The following is a 17,524-nucleotide window of genomic DNA, read 5'->3' as shown; positions in this document are numbered from 1 at the left end:
TTGCATAAGCAGGACTGCTCTGTGATTGTATTGGGTAAAGTTAGCCTCGGTTATGGGTGCAACTGGCTTTAACCTGCACAGCCACGTGGGGTCTTGTAACAGCTGGAGCATCAAACATGGCTTTGGCTGGAATCCTCAGACCCAAGGCTCTAGCCTGGCTGGGGGTGGGGGGGAGGCTTATGTTCTGCATTAAAGCACAGCTGTCTGCACCCTCACTTTGAGCAGACTTCAGGATTTGAGCAGAGCGTTTCTTTGCTGGGGTCTGAAGAGGCTTGAGGAGATGGGGAAGCCAGGAACACAGCACCAGAGCCCGTGGCCCAGACAGCTCAGCTGGCTCCTCTACCGACGCAAGTCTCTGATGCCTTTGGGGCCATGTTCCGTGGGGGGAAAAGTCAGACTTAAGGTAGAAAAGGGCCTGAAATGGAGCAAGAGCGCTACTGGGTACTATCTACAGAGCTCTTGGTAGGTTGACCCTAGTGAAATGGAACCCGTGTGACCTGAGCATGGAACTTAGCCAGAGGAACCTGCTTGGTGATGCAGTGCTGGCTAACCTAGGAGCCCGCTCGGTTAGCTTAGCTGTGGCTAAGCACCCACCCTCAAACACTGGCGTCCCTGGTCTGCAATCTCTGGGTGTGCCATCCCCTGTCCTGAGTAGCCGGGGAGTTGACTTAGGGTGGCCTCCAGATCCTGTTCAAGCAAACTTACTGTTTCAGTGGCCACTCCCTGTTTGTCCCCAGTCTGTTAGGCTTTTTAAGACTTGGCTTGTCCCACAAGGGCTTCTGCTAAGCTGGTGCCACCTACAGGAGTACAGCCATGGAAATTCAGAGGTGGGGCCTTGCTGGGCCTTTCTCACCACACAGGGATGCTTGAGCTGTGGAGATGGAGTCTCAGGATCAATGAGGCAGATCAACTTTCCTCCTTGTTGGATTAAGAGGACCCTATGAATGGAACTGTGGTTTCAGGGCTTCCTTACCCTGTAGGAAACAAGGTGTAACTGTCACGGAGAGAAACTCCCTGAATGTCATCAGTGCGACTAGCCTTCAGTGTGCATTCCTCGCTAAAACACTAGGGATGTAGGAGAGGGCTCCCTGGGGGAGAAACTCTGAATGCAGTAACTGTGGGAACACCTCGAATGGTCCTTATCCTTTTAGACGTGACGCTCCACCATGGAGAAGAATCTTTGCCGGCCTTGCATTTTCCTGCATCCCTTGGTGGTGGTGGGAGGGGGGGGATCAGCTCTCACTGGAAAGAAACTCTAATCTGCATTAAGTGTGCTAAACAGTTATAGTGAGGGCCTCCTTTTTGTGTGTATCAGGCTCACTAGAGGGTAGCATGGCATCAGTGCGGGGATGCCCTTGGCATTTGTTAGTCTGAATTTTTAGTAAACCCAGCTGGCGCTTAAACATGTCGGTCTCGCTGTTGGCTGTAAAGGACTCGGTCAGGTTCACCGTTGAGGAACATTTTTGCAAGACTGCAATGAAGATTGCATCAGTCTGAAAGCACACTCCACAGGGAATCCTGCTTCCCATGCTATATAGCCCCTTTAGGTGGGCTGTGTGAATGCTGGTCTTTGGGTCAGAGCATCTATTCCTCAACCAGTTATACGCGAGACCTCAAGATGGAAGACAGAAAGGGGCCTGTATGCATGGGTTTGGGGACTTGGTGGTCAGGTGTGACTTCTTTGGGTACTGTGCTGGTAGCCCCTAGATGAGGATACTTTGCCCTGGTCTTAAGTTCTAGGCCTGCAGCCTTGGCCACTTCTCTACAGGAAGCCTGCCATGTTAATTCTAGTGTCAGATTAAAAATCCTCCACTCTGGATGAAGATGCCCCGGGAGGGCCATGGATACAGACATGAGGTTGGCTCAGAAAGGGGGTGGATGCTCTTCCAGCTTGCTTGCTTACTCATGATGTCTGTTCACTTCTGGTGTCTTGCCTTCCAAATGTGATTTGATGTCATGGAATATTGAATAGCAGGTGTAATAGAGGTGGGAGGAAGTGGGGGAGACCATGAGGAACAACACGAATGGGCTGGCCATGGGAATCCAGATCCTATTAGGTTGTGGTGGGTTCAAGTGAAGTACTCAACTGAACTGAATGAAATGTAAGAGATGAAGTTAAATCAAATTAAAAAACTATAGTAAAAACAAATACCTCCTTTAAAAAATACCCTCCATTCTCAGGGCAGGAGAGAATGTTGGTTTTACCTTTCTCATGACCCAACATCCTGGAACCTCCCCTTGCCCAACTTTTCCCCAAGTGACTTTCCTTTATGTAGGGCTTTTAGTTTGATACACCTGCTCTTAAAGTCTGTATCCCTGAGTGTCTTTACTAGCCAGGGACCCTAGTCTAGGAACAAGGAATCCCAGATGTAATGGTATCTGAAGGAGACACAAGCAAGTGGGGAAGTGGCCAGCTCTGTACAGGAGCACGGAGCTTATGTGGGCCACCAACCCCTCCCTCAAGGAGGCACTGGGATCTGGACAATGTAGGATGGGGAGGGATCAGGCATCCAATCCTGGGAGGGTTGTGCCAACTGGGCAAGGTGGGCAGAAGGGTGCTAGCAGCTTCTCCCAGTAAGTCACTTTGGAAGTGCCTCGCATCATACCTACCCAGTCCTGACCCTCTGGAATTGTGACACCAAGTGTGAGCTAGTGCCAAGCTGTGTCCTTACCAGGTCCTATTCAGCAAACATGTCCTGGAACTTCTGAGGAGCAGTCTTATTTTAAAACCTGGGTTCCTGGCATAATTCAGGAGATAATGTCCCAACTTGCAGGCAGGTACAGGGGCCCTTGGGGCAGGGCCCATGGCTTGGGAAGGGCTACCCCCAGGAGCTGGAGCTGTGAGCATAGGATGGATTTGCGTCCAGGTATAGTTGGAGAGTTGATAAACCGGTGAACGGAGTTTCTCAATTCTAGGCTGTAATGGAGATTACCACATTAACCCGTAAACAGAAGGAATGGGATGTTGTCAGTGACCACATTGGGGAGTCCCATAGATATCCTGGTAACTGGTTGAAAATGGGGAAGAAGACTTAGGAATGGCCTCTCTATCCCTTCACTTTCCTGATTGCATATGGGGTGAAGCTTACCCAGGACAAAGCACCCAATGTTGAAGACCCCTGGTAAGATGAGTCATATCTTCTGGGTGTCCAGTGCTCCCAGGGGCACACAGGTGGAGAGCCTCTAAATTGGTAAAGCAGGGAGACCTTGCTTGCTTCTTGCAAAGGTTCCTATAGCTGCACCATGGGGTCTGGGATGGGCCATAGTCCAAGGGAGTTTCTTGGACTGCCTAGGAAAAGGATATTGGGGAATAAGTTCATGGGATTTCTTGGTAATGCCTGATGTCCTGGAGGGCCATGACCAATGACACTGTGGCTTCTTATGGGGGCTTTGGCCAACTGCTTGGGGTGGGGGTGCTGGGCATTATGGCAGCTGATTTTGGGGCAACATGCTTGGCTTGGCGGTTGCCCCAGTGGACGTGGAATTCTTCCTACACACAACTATGCTGTGTTTGTGAACTTGCAGGACCTGCTGATTCTCTTCACTTGATTGTCAGTTATACCTCCTGAGCTGCATTCTCTGCCAGACTGGAAGCTCACTGGGCACGGAAAGTGTGCTGAGGGCTGTGATTTTGGCACTTAGGAATGAAGACAAACTTATTTCCATCTTAGAGCTTAAGATGTTGGACCTTTCAACAGTAACTCCCGAGAGTGTTGGGTATTTGGATGTTGTGGCCTACACCAAAGAACAGGCAAACTGTGTTAGATCCCTGGATTCTCAAAGTATGCTGACTAAAGGAGTGATTAGGGACACTCTGAAGGGGAGCCATGTTCCCCTGATCAAATTGAGGTTTTACCCTTTAGGGTGGACAGTGTGCTCAACCAAGGTCACTTGATAGTTTGATCTGCTGTGAGTGGGATGAAGCTGCTACTTGCTAGATGACCACGTGGTGTTGGGCATGGAAGCTCCTGGATTCCCAACCTTCCCTGACTCCTGTTCTCCATGCTGTACACTGTCTTCCTCTGGGGGGTGCCAGAAAAGGGGGATGAGGGTGGGAAAGAATGGGGTCACAGATCTTTTCCTTAGAAGGTGACAGTTTAGGACTAGGAAACTCCTCTCTTCTCTTCAGCATCTGCATTTTATTAAATAGCTTTAATCACTGAGGGGCCTTTCAGTGACTTTCCACATAGACTTTTGAGGGTGCTTTATTTTTGTCAGCTCCAGCAATTAGTCTTTGTTAGGCTTTAATTCCCTGTGTAAGCCTCACCCTGGAAATGACATTAGCCCCTGTCTAGTTATCAGCTACAGAATCCGTATGCGGGAAAGCAGTGGTCTTTGATAGGTGCCAACAGTTTTTCTCATTTATGTGGTGGGCCTTGGGTCATTGATGGCCTTGAGTTGCCATGCAGATCTCCCTGAGCTATGGGAATGGGGCTTCTCCTGTACTGAGTGGTGTCCCAGCATGGTGCCAGAGGAGAGCAAACAGGTACACTTGCCAGAGTGGGACTTCCCTATAGACGGGGTTACTATAGATTCAGTTGTTAGGTTCTGTTCTCAGGATTAAACTGGGCCTTATTTTGTGACTCATTGGTCCACCACCCCCCATGACTGACTCACAAAGGAAATGTTTTTCTCCACCCTTTCCCCTCCCATCCCATCCCAAATAGTGGTGGAGCCTTTACCCAGGTAAAACTGAGCCCACAATGACTGCACAGGAGGTTGGGGTCTCACTTTGGTCCTTGGCTAGACCTTAATGGGGTTGTAACACGAAGTGCCCAGTGTTTCATCCCTAGGGGATCTATGAATTCAGGGCTGGGTACCAGGATTTTAAGGGTCCTGTTCTCTCAGCTCTCACATGTTCATATGCTTCTTGTGGATCATGTTGCCATTTCATTAAATTAGAAGGAAGAACGTCTAAATCACTGAGAATAATGGCTAGTGTCTTCAAGTGTGTATTCGGGCTTAATGCATGGGGGAAAACTTTTGTAGTTCTACCACTGAGCTGTCACCAGATAGCTTTCCTGATGTCTGGCCCATGGTCATCGTCATGGGCTCTTGAGTTTGTCCCCACTGTGGAATATGTAGCTTCAGGGCCCACGAGCAGTACAACCAATGAAACTCCTTTCTGGGCTCTGGTAGAAGTGGAATAAGCTGACGATTGTCCTTTTGTGTCTGGTTTACCTCCCTTCGAATGTTCTCAAGGTTTATCCATGTCGTAGCGTGGGTCAGTGCTTCATGCCTTTCAGTGGCTGAAAAACACATTGCATGCACATGTCTATCCCTCCGTGGTAAGGATACTTGCTTGTCTCCTCCTTTTGGCTCCTGTGAAGACTGTGGTGAATGCTGATGTTCACTTACCTGCTTGAGTCCCTGATTTCAGTTCTCATGGGTATGTAACAGAATTGCTACATCATAAGATACTTCTATATTTAGAGTCTTGAGGAACTGCCAAACCATGGACTGTTCCTGGAGGTGGTTCTGTGTGGAAAATCTCTTCCTGAGGTCCTTTTGGAATGCCACCCCCACCCCGTTAGGTGAAAAAATCCACTGCTTGGTTTTGTGCTTGAAATTCAACACTGAAAAATGGTGATATCCATTTCCTCAGTATCTAGATCTGGAAGGAAGGCTCTCCCCACCCTCCTCCCTGTCCCACTGCTTAGATTGTCAAGATCCTTTCTATGTCAAGGACACTTTGGTGTCCCTGCCATTAAGATTCAACAGACACCTTAGCAATGAGTCCTTCTGTAAACTGCCAACCTTACACCTAGCCAGATTACCAGCGAAATGAGTTATTCATGAATAGGATTGCAATTTGGGACACACAAACTTAAGCGAACGAGGTGCAAATCCAGGGAAAGGGGAGAAGTCCTTATTGTAGAAGTCAGGAGGGGCTATCTGGAAAGAACGTCCATTGGAAAGCGAGAGTTTAGGCTGTAGTGACTTCCTGTTGGCTGGGTTATTGCTGGGCAAGGAGGAAATGTCCTTTCTGCTGGGGTTGGAGGTAAAGGAAGCTTCTACCTGCCGGGGTTTGCCAATGGTGGTGAGCCTTCAGGGCTTTCTGTTTACAACGAGCTTTTCTTTACTCGTTTTCACAAAATCAAGTATTCTCAAGATCTGCCCTATCACGTGTTCATCTCAAATTTGATGCCAGTGAGTCTTCATCCATTGTTGGATGGCGATCTATTGATTGGGTGACTCACTTTTTATATGGTCAAATTAGACACTACTACTGAGTTGGCAAGATTCCTTTGAATTGAAGTTCACTCAGTTGTGGCTTTTGTTTCTCTCCATTCTTTGTCCCTGGACTCTTCAGGTACATGTCTATAACTTGCAGCAAGTGGGGAGTCCTGCACATCAGTGGTCACGTGGCTAGAACAGCTGGAGAAATCTATAATGAGCTTCCAGTTTTAGACGTTGAAGGTTGCAGGGGGCTGACCTTCTAGGAAGTGGCCTCTCCTTCAATTGTGTTCTCTGGGGCTCTACTATCTCTGAACCTAGCAGCTTCTGGGTTGGAGAATGGAGTACTTCCCTCTGCTTCACTCCCACAGATCTTTGCCTTCTGTGACTATGAGAAGACTTCTTCCTGCATCAGCTTCCTTGCTGCTATAGTAAGGGTCCCCCTGGACTGTGGTGAAGAAGAGGGAGGGAGGAGCCCAAGGAGCAGAGGTTGGTCCAGGATTGACCTGGGCATTTGTGAACTCACCCAGGTTGACTCAGGGAAGAAAGTGCAGTTTCCTTCGATCCCTCCTTCCCCTGCCACATTTTGAAGCCTCTTCTGAGCTCTGGGGCAAGGCTGAGCTAGCACAGACTGAAGGAATACCCCAGGACATCTGCCTGATGCAGAGCAAAACCAATTGCTGAAACAATGGAGTATGCAGCAAGGGAAGGGTTTATTAGAGAGGCCTCCAAAGGAGGAGATGGGAGAGCAAGCCTCAAATTCACTTCCCCGAGGAGGAGACTCTGGGAAGTTTAAAGGCAAATGAAAAAAGGTCTGGGTAAAAAGTTGCTCCATTTAGGCCATGAACCCTTTGGTTACCGGTTTCAGTTGGTTGGAATAGATCCTTCCATGCCTTAGGCCCGGTTGGGGTGGTCTTGTAACCTCCTGTGCCCCCATACACCTGCCTCTTACCTCCAGTCCCTTACACTCCCGGCATACCAGGGGGGATTTCCTGGGATCAGGTATCCTGAGGGGTCTTCTGTTGGGCCTTGTTCCAACAGGGGTGGTCTCCTCAAGCCTCCTGGTCCCTCAGCTCTCACATGTGGACAGTGTTGCCACTTTCAGGCAGAGGGAAGAATGTCAGATCAGTTGGAGGCCTTTTCTAATGGGTATTCAGGCCATGTCCATGGGAAGGCTCCTCCTTGTGGCTCTGAGTTGTCACCAGACAGCTTGTTGGAGATCTTAGCCCAGGGAGTTGCCCTCATGGACTCTTGGCTCTGTCTCATCATGAGGGGATGTGTGATTTAGAGCCCACACAGAAGCATGGCTGGGGGAACCCCTCACCAGGCTCCTGGTGAGGATCAGGCTCATGGTGCTTCTGCTCTTCTGCCTTGGTTGTCTCCTGCCCTAGAACTTCTGTGATTTGCTCTGTCTTGGACTTCCTGAGGCTTGAATGCTATGGCTAGGCATAATTTTTTTGGTATTTATCTTGGATTTGTTTCTTGGATCTGACTTAGTGTCTGTGCTAACGTGGAAAATCCTTGCCACCTATTCAAGTACTACTTTTCAGGTGAGATGGAAAGTCTATAAAGAGGTCTGAAGGTTGTGTACTGCCCATCTCTCAGATGGGTAATAGTTCACAAGCCTTGTTGAAAACAGCTGAGTAGATTCCAGAATGACTATTCTGCCCTCTGCCTGCTTGGAAGCACAAGGGGATTTCCCTCCAATCCACAGTGGGACTCCTTGGGGCTCCTAGAGCTAAATCATGAAACTGTTGGAGCCTCCTGAGACTGGGCTCCCACTGGAGTTCTAATCCTCAACCAGTCGACATTGAACCTGGATCAACTTGTCAATTCCAGTTTAACATGTTTCTAAAGGTACTGGCTCGGCCCAGGCTTCTCTTGGGCTTCTGTTCCTTATAAATGAGACTCAGTATCCTGTTTGGCCCTCTAACTCTTGGGGCAGTTTAGCCTGTGGCCGCCTCTTCAGGTCTAAGTTTTTTCAGTTTGTTCAGTGTCCTCTTGTTAGTTTTCTGGAGGGGAATCTGACCTCCAAACTCTTCACACATCAGAACCTAACTTAGAGGAAATTTCCTAACCTTCCTATAGGCTTCTATAACAAAATTCTGTGGACTAGGTGGCTTAAGCAGTGGATCTCACAGTTCTGGTGGTTGGGAAGTCAAAGGTCAAGGTGCTGGCAAATTGTTTGGTAAGGGCCCTTTTCCTGGCTTGAAGACGGTGGCGTTCTTGCTGTGACCTCATGTGGTAGAGTGAGCTCTTGTCCCTTCCTCTCCATAGAAGGGCACTAATCCTGTCATGGGAGCTCTACCTTCATGACCTAACCTAAAACTAATTACCTCCCAAAGGCCCCATCTCCAAATACCATCATACTACGGGTGAGGGCTTCAACATATGAACTTGGTGGGGGAGATAGGAACATTGGCTCTACCAGGTAGGCTTTAAAACAAAACACATACAACTATCTCCTCCCCAAGTAGATGGGTGGCTATTTTTCCCCTCCAATTTTTCTGTGGTAAGATCTAGAACATAAAATTGGCCAATTGAGCCATCTTTTAGTATACAACCAGGGGCATTAGATTCTCCATCCTGAGCTAATTTTCAAATTAGGGGTGTTTGTACATCATCCCACAGAGAAACTAGTCAATGATTCCCATTCTGCTTCCCAGCCCTTGGCAACCTCTAATCTAGCTTGTTTATTGCCTATTCTCAAGATTTCATATAACTTGAAACAATTCTTGTCTCTGACTTAGAATTTTTTCAAGGTCCATGCCTGTTAGAACAATGTAATCCACTTTATTCTTGTTGAACAATCTTGTCTATCATTTTACCTATCTGGTGGATACCAGCTCTTGTGAATACTGTGATGAACATTGGCGTACAAGTGTCTGCTTGAGTCCCTGTTTTCAATTCTTTGGATGTTTACCTAACAGGAATTTCTAGGTCAGAAGGTAATTCCATGTTTAGTATTTTGAACTGCTAAACCATGAACTGTTCCTGGAGGTGGTTCTCTGTGGATGACTTCTTCCTGAGGTCTTTTGGAATACCCACCCTGCTCCTCCGCACCCACCCCCACCCCCGCCTAGATGATAAAATCACTCCTTGGAGTTTTATACTTGAACAGCACCTAGGAAGGTCCTATCTGCCTCCCAAGCATCTAGATCAAGAAGCCCTACTACCCACTTGGATGGTCCAGATTCTTTCTTACCACTGAAAGGCTTAATCAGTCCTCTTCCCAAATCAAATAATAACTTGAATATCTACCCTATTAATCAGTAACTTTAGATTTTGGAGGTGATGACTCTATTCATTGGCAGAGAATAGAAACCATTGGCAGAAAATGAGAACCATGTTGGATCTCTTCAATAGAATTTCGTTACCTTCTCAGGATAATTTCTATTCACCAAAACATTTCAGGAAGGTGCCCAGCTTGTCCAGGGTGACCTGCCCAACTTCCATTAGGCAGCCAATATTAAGCCTTGAGTGCTCATCTATGTGATTCTTGAATCTTTCTAGGCTTTGTCCTTGATCCCTGCGGGTAGATCTGTCTGGTGATTAGGAACAAACTTTAAAATTTTCACCCGCTTTTAAAATCAAGACTTGAGTGCTTCTATCACTTTTCTAAAGTCCTTTGTCATCTCTGGTGAGAAATGTTCCCAGAAAGAGCTATGTGAGCCACTAAGGTGTCTTTGATTAAGATAACTTAGTATAATCTTGAGCACATACCAATAGAGAGAAGTGGGATGTCCCAAGACCTCAATACCCATATGTAGGCTGGCCCTCTTGTAGGTCATCCTCAAATATAAGCTGTGTATGTACCTTCATCTGCAGGCATAGTGTGCCTAGGTCAATTGGCCATACAGAATAGGGAAGGCTTGCAAGCCTCAGTACTCCAGGCTCTCTCCTAGAATTAAATATGGAGCATCCTTATCCCTGGGCACATGTACCTCAGTGCTCAGAATCTCCAAGGAATTACTGTCCCTCTTCAATCTGTATTCACTCTTCTAGGAAGCTCCTGCCCCTAAGTAGGCTTTACTACTGCAGAGAAGGGGCTGCCAGTCCTTGTGCTGGTCAGATGAAGTTGTTGACCAAGAGACAAAGAGGATGATTAAGCCCCTTGCACTCCCAGAGGAAAGAAGGCAGTTGGGTGTGGGGTGGGGGGGGAAGCACAGGACCAGAATCTGTTTCAGGTGTCCCCTGCTGGTCTGCATTCTGCAGTCAAGTGCCCACATTGCTGGAGGCTAGGCTGTGATTCTGCTTTTGTGGGTTCTGGGTGGGTAGGGGCTATGAGAGCAACCAGGTTTTTCTTCATCAGGGTCACTTGTGATAAGTCAAGCCTACTTTTCTGGATTTCCTTTAGTGTGAATTGTGATCAAAGAGTAAACTTAGGTAAAACCCTTCTGACTTGTCTATCAAGGACTTTAAGCATCATGGCTTTTGTCCATCATAGGCTCTGAAATTTCATTTGTGCCACCTAGCAGTGGATTTGACAAAATGACTCCCTTAACTGGCTTCTTAGGCTATTCAACTTTGCTGTTCATGTTACGATGGGTATATTCTATAGTAGGTCTTAAAAAACTGAAGCCATTTCTGGAAAACTGATCAGATTTGTCAAGGTTATAGGCTTTGACTAGACTGTTGCCTGTTTTGTCTTAGAATGGAAAGCGTGAATGCTGCTGTGCCCCCACATCTCTGACCCTTTTAATTCTTCATCCCTTGCTGCCGAGGAAGGAAATGAACTGCAGAAACCACTTTATCCTGTTGAATGACAGTTTTAAAAGCTTATAAGGAAGGTTTTGAGACTTGCACAGTAAGCACAGTATAACATGAATGCAGCATGATCTCCCGGGCTCTGCATGCTGTTCTTCCAGATGCTGTCCTGATATCCTCTGAGCCAGTTAAGGTAGTGGGTATACTGGAGGGGATCATGGGATGCTGCCTGGACTAAGCAGATGGCCTTATAGCACTTGCTGATCTAGCGACCACTGAGCATAAAAAAACCACCAAAGCAGCGTCACCAGGACTATTCCACCCAGGTTGGATCTGGGAGGGGACTTCTCCCAAATTCTGTTTGGCTGATAGCTGGGTACCCTCAAGTCAAAGAGCCTGCATCTCCAACAGTTAGAAAAGGGACAGTAAAGTAGGCTCCAAACTGAATGCGCTTTGAGACCGAAAAAATGAATCCAGCCACTTTATACTGGTAGCAGTTTTAGGGTATCTTACTGATGGGTGGTCTGAGTAGATGACAATCCAGGGGCCCTGCAGCTATTCTTTGCAAAGTCCAGACCTTAATCTGCAGATTTTGTAGAGCAAGAGGACCATGCACAGATCCTGTAATGCCATCTGCACCTGAGCGGGAGAGGGGAAGAAATTAGGTTATCTTTACTGGTTACCTAAACAATTCCAGGGAAGATCAGAACAAGCCTTCCTAAATTCTGGTTGGGGCATGCATTAACCTCCACAGGGCCTGTAACCTGTAGCACAAGGCGGGGGGAGGGGGGGCGCATCCCTGCGTGGACATAAACAAGACGAAGGGCCAAAGATGGAGTTGGTGCTGTCAACACTGCTGCACCAAGCTCCCCAGGCAAAGTCATGCTAGTGTCCAGAGACAGGAACCTTTCTTGGGCAGGGACATCTCCGTGTCTTGCTACTCCTGACCATCCTCTCTGGCCCATCCAGCTGTTGTGCTGTGGATGTGGCTGGGAGCTTCTTGGCAGGGGGCTAGGGATCCTTTGTTCTAGTGTTTTCTGGCTAGAAGATGTGGTAAGCAGGCTCACCTCCTGTGCCACGTGAGCAAGGGGCAACCTAACCGTGAGGCGGATTCGGGGCCAGCAGAGAACGTGCAGCTGGAAGAGACCTACCTGCCCAGGCATACCCCTGAGATGCTGCATTAGATATCCAGTGTTCCAAGATAGGGCTTGGAGAGGAAACGGTTGCTAGTCCGGGCCCATCCTGACCTTACAGAGTGTTTGGTGTGGAGGGGGGATTCCAGGGAGGCTGTTTTGAGTGGTCATCAGATCAAAGGAAGGACCATGCACAAACCAACTCTAGGGAGACTGGAGGGACCAGCTGGGAGGCTGAAGTTATCAGAGCCAGATCTCAGGTAGTGTTCTGGGAGACAGTGGGGAGGTTTCCTTCATAGAAGGAATATACCCTTTCAAGTGCAGATTCCATATTCAACTCTGAATCCTCCTGTTCAAAATCAATTACCCTGACCTTCTACCGTGAAGCCCAGGAGGTAGCCAGCAGGCTGGTCACTGACCAGAAAGAGGCAGAAGCTGAGTTTGCTCTGTGATCTCCACTGGGGAGGGCCCTGGGGGCTTGAGAATGACCTGCTTTTTCTAGAAGCAGCAGCAGGGCTCTCCTGTGAGTCTTGTCAAAGAGCAATGGGATTATACTGGAGCCTGTCTTAAGTAGGTGAATTCTTTCAGGAGACAAGAGAAGGGAAGACTGGCTTGTGCACAGTCCCGACATTCTTTGGGAAATTGGACACCAGTGTATTTCTCTCAATAGTGTATCTTCTGTGGGGCTGTCAGCCACCAGGACTGGCTCCTCTGTCCATTCCCGGGTGGGGTTGGGGGGCTGAGAATGAGCTTGCTGATGAGCATGCCAGGCTGGCTTCCTGGAGCCTGGGTGTGGGCTCTGGGATAGGGGACAGAAGGATAAGGGGACATGATGGGAACAGTCCCTTGGACACGGGGTGAGTGGAGCCATCCCAGGAAGCAATTTTTTTGAAAGGGCAGGCACCGAATGACAGATATTGAAGGACTTCTTTCTCATAACTGACGTCTTGTCAGTTATTCCCCAACACAAGTATAACTTCTTCAATCACGCCTTGGTAAGAGATGTTACATCAGAGCTTGACAAACGTATGCAGTGAAACTAGGGCCACATGGGAAGGTCAGGCGCTGCCTCTTTGGCCGACCCTTTGACAAGGAAGTGAGGGTTTTCCTAGGCTGGGAGGGGTCCCTGCGTCTTGGAGGCTAGGTTTCTGTCTGGAGGCCAGGGGGGCTGGCTACTGTGCTCCTCTTACATCATGAGAAGCCATCACCAGAGCCTGCCTCTTGCTGGTTCTATGCGGCTACGCCATTTTTTTTCTCTCAAATGTCCAGCTTAGTTCCCTTTTCTTTCCTCTAAAGGGGTGATGTCTGTGTCACTTGCCTACAAGTCTGCCGGCCATAGGGTGCACAGGATCCTTCCAGGGTGGCACTGAGAGACCAAAATGTTAAGCTTCCAAGGGCTTCTGTCCACTTATCGATGGTTATACCCCAAGGCCACCAGGTGGTGCTAAAGGACTCCCCTCAGCCAGCAGCCAGGTGGAACAAGGAGAGTCATGGGCTTTTTGGTGAAAGAATGGGTTTTGAGGACATCAGTGCGGAGCCTTTCCCCTGTCTCAGCACCTTTTGCTCTTGCCCTATTTCCATTTAGAGAAATCTTTGTCCTCTGTGAACCACCCCACCCCATCCTTCATACCAAGCTTGCAGACCCTTCGAAACCTATGGGATGTCATGCATGTGTGGGGAACCCGGGATCTCTTCAGGGATCCAGGTGTGTCTACCTCCCAAGTTGGGGGTCTGCACTAAGCAGGTAAACTCCTTTCTCAACAGATGGTTGACTGTGAACATTTTGTGATCTTACTCATGGGGCCTCACAAGTTTTTGACAACTTTTTTTTTTTTCAAATACTAACATAAAGCCCCAGAAACTTAAGAACCAAATTTAGAAATTGAACTTGGCAAAGGCAAATTGTTTCACAATAATAAAGGATAAGCTGCCAAGCAAACAGCTTAACACGACAGATCACAGTAATCCATGAGGTGGCAGTCAGCACATCTTAATTTGATTCTAAGCCTAACTCTTGAGGATTCAGAGTATAGAGAAACCATAAAACTGACTTCAAGACCGATGAATACATAACCAGCAGTTACCTATAGTGACCCTGACAAAGCCTAAAGGTTTGCTTGAAACATGTTTTACATAAAATGTTGGTAACCTACCCTGTGGCCCACAACAATATTTCAATTGCTAGGTTCTCAGGATGATCTAGAAGTAGTCTTTCTATCCAGAGTTCCTCTACTGTTTTGAGCTAAATTCCTTAAGCTTCTGGTCCAACTTGCCAGTCAACTTCTTTTGCTCGATTCCGTAGGCCAGGCCTTACTAGAAATCTGAGACTAACAACTTTAACCTTGTCTGTGCTTTATTAACAGCCTGAGGGCCCCCTAAATACATTAGAGGTAAGGATAGAATAAGTTGTCTTGACCAACTAAAGGGACATATAAGGACAAAAAGAAAAAGCATTCATATAGCATCCTTACAGAATGTCTGAACTACTCATCTGCAATTAATTATCCTCCTGATCTAAGAATGTTAGCACTCTCGGGGCGCCTGGGTGGCTCAGTCGGTTAAGTGTCTGCCTTCAGCTCAGGTCATGATCCCAGGGTCCTGGGATAGAGCCCCGCATCGGGTTCCCTGCTCCGCGGGAAGCCTGCTTCTCCCTCTCCCACTCCCCCTGCTTGTGTTCTCTCTCTCGCTGTGTCTCTGTCAGATAAATCTTAAAAAAAAAAAAAAAAGTTAGCACTTTCCCCCTTTCAAACTCTGCTTAGCTACTTCTGATTTGGAGACTGAAGTTTCTTTGAATATTGGTGTGTGTGGTGTCCTTTCACGCACTAATAGGAGACCTGATTCACTGAGATTCACACTTTTGAGAGGGGAACCTACTGGCTCAGACTCCAGGAAGAACAGGATGGGCTTGGGGACAGGCATGCATACACCTGTGCTCAGTACGGGAAGTATCTCCATCCTTGTTCCTATGGCCACCTCACATTGGGAGAGCCACACTTTAGCAAATCAGATGTACATGTGAAAATGCCACTGGGGAGAAAAGCTGAGACACTGCAGCCTTTTGGGGTGGGGGTGGAGAGAAAGGGAAGTTGAGGAGCCAGAGACCTGGTGGGTCTATAGGGATGAGAGGGCTGGAAAGTCCAAGATGAAGGTGCCGGCAGATTTGGTTCCCAGTGGGGGAGCTATTGACGGGCAGACAGCTGTCCTTTCCAGTGTCCTCAAATGGTGGAAAACAAAGGATCTCTGGTCTCCCTCTTTAAATACTAATCCCATCATGGGGCGCCCCCACCCTCATGACCTAACTTAAACTTAATTACCTCCCAGAGTCCCACCTCCTAATGCCAGCATACTTTGGGTTAGAGCTTCATATGAGGTTTGGGGGAGAAAGACGTGAACATTCAGTGTGTGTCACTGGATTTTGAACTTCATCTACTCACTGTAATCCTATAGCTTCACCCAGACTCTGCAATTTGGCTTTCTAGAGAGCAGATCCTGGGGCAAGGCTATGAGAGCAGGAGTTCACTTGGTAAGTGATTCCAGGGAGCATGAGTGAAGAAGTGGGGAAAGTAGGAATAGAGAAAAGGAAGTCGAAGGTGGTGTGGTTATAAGTGGGTTTACTGTGAGGATGAGGGTGGGTTCAGTCCTGCTGGGGAGCCTCTGGTGCACAGTCCATGCAGAGCACACCTGAAGAACCACCTCACCCAGCAGGAGGACGCTCAAGGACTGTCCTGCCCTCAGTGGTTGGGGGTGGGTACCTCTAGGGGCATTACTTCCCTTGAGGCTTCTAGTTCGCATTTGGGTGTTTGTTTTATACACAGGCTCCATGTCTAGCATGGGGCTCAAACTCACAACCCTGAAATTAAGTCACATGCATTTTTTTTTTTTTTTGACCAAGCTCAGGTGGTGCCAGAGACTGCCCTCAGGCAGACAGATGTGGGCATTTGAGGTGGGGAAGTTGTGGGTATGCAGAGGTGCCTCCTGAAAGGGCTGGTGGGCTATGGAAGGAGGGCCTCCTAAATCTGATTCTTCCCACCCCTGAGAAATGCTGAGTCTGTCCCTGTTGCTTCTTGGTGGTTATGCTGTATGCGGAGAAGATGAGGAATACAAAAGACTGACCTGGGAATAATACCTGTGAAAAGACCAGGGAAGAGGCAGGATTATGCAGAGGGAGAGGTCAGACCATAATGTGAACCTGATGGTCTCTGCTAGCCCAACATCCTGTGGCAGAGACCAGCTTAAAAAAAATTCCCATGTAGGCCCAGAATGGCTAAGCATGCCCAGTTGTTGGCTTAGGGCCACCCTAGGAGCAAGAGCTAACAGCTGGAGGTGGTTAGATGACCACGCTCCTCACAACTGGACAAGCACCTTCTGTGAAGGGAAAGCTGTCTAGTGCATGAGTCTACGAGTGACAGGTAGCAGCAATCCCCTGATCTTTACTGTTGTAGCTGGTCTTTAAGGACCATCAACATAAAATGAAATGGGTCTTTCTCCTACTCTTAATCCTAGAGTCCTTCCCTGTTGGCCAGCACTTCCATTGTTAAGCTTTTTTGGTGGGTGAGCAACACCTTCATTAAGAGGTCTGAATCCCTGGTGACCTTATCAGGCCATGTTTACTATAATTGCTTATGTACTTTTAACTCTGGGCATGGAAACACCAAGAAGTGCCCCAGTGAATTACCTGGGTTCTATATCCTTTGCCACTTTCATGTGGCAGAAAATCTTGCTGGGCTATTGGCAAAAGGAGCCCCAAATGACCTGGCAAAGCGTGTGTAAAGCTTCTGGATTGAGGACCTCTTGACCTTAACCTGGAGGGATGGAAATCACAAGGGTATTATAAGAAGAAACTCCATTCCAGTTCTTGGTTCCCAGACCTCTACTCTAGCTGTTGGGGATTTGCCATTATATGAGCATTAGTTTGTTGGCAGAGAACCCCAACCTGTGACCAAGTGCATTAAAGTTGTAGTTCCTATTTTGAATGGCCTCGAAACTGCTAGTGACTTCAGGAGGACTATGTAAGTGGGCATCATAAATCTAATTCTTTCCACCCCTTGGACCATGTTGAGTCTATTACTTATGCTACATGGCCTTTGTGTGGCTGAGTTTTCTAAGAAAGATAATCTGAGATGCTGACTTAAGAATACAAAAGAGTTTGGGGTATAAAGTGTTTATCGGGGGAAAGAAGGACTAGGCAGAAGTCAGGGACGGAAGATTGGTAGAGCCCTGGTAAACCGTTTGAGTTTTTTCTACCATTTTGAGTTGTTTCTACCATGGCTCCATAGCAGATATCTTCTGTGGGAGTTGTCCTACCCAGACTAATATGGCTAGAATTTCTATACATGGCTCATCTAGATCTGAATGTGGGCTGCTCTTGGAGGGACTGGTGCTCCCTACCAAATAGCGTGTGCTTCCTTGAAGGGCTATCTCGGTGGTATGTTTCTGTATATAAGAGCCATTCCATCTCTGCTGTTCATCCTCAATCTGGTACTTTAGCTGATCATTTAAGGTCATTC

Source organism: Leptonychotes weddellii, chromosome 2 (assembly GCF_054177405.1).
Source record: "Leptonychotes weddellii isolate Sample4059 chromosome 2, ASM5417740v2, whole genome shotgun sequence".
NCBI classification, from domain to species: domain Eukaryota; kingdom Metazoa; phylum Chordata; class Mammalia; order Carnivora; family Phocidae; genus Leptonychotes; species Leptonychotes weddellii.
Note: the sequence above shows the minus strand (reverse complement) of the source record.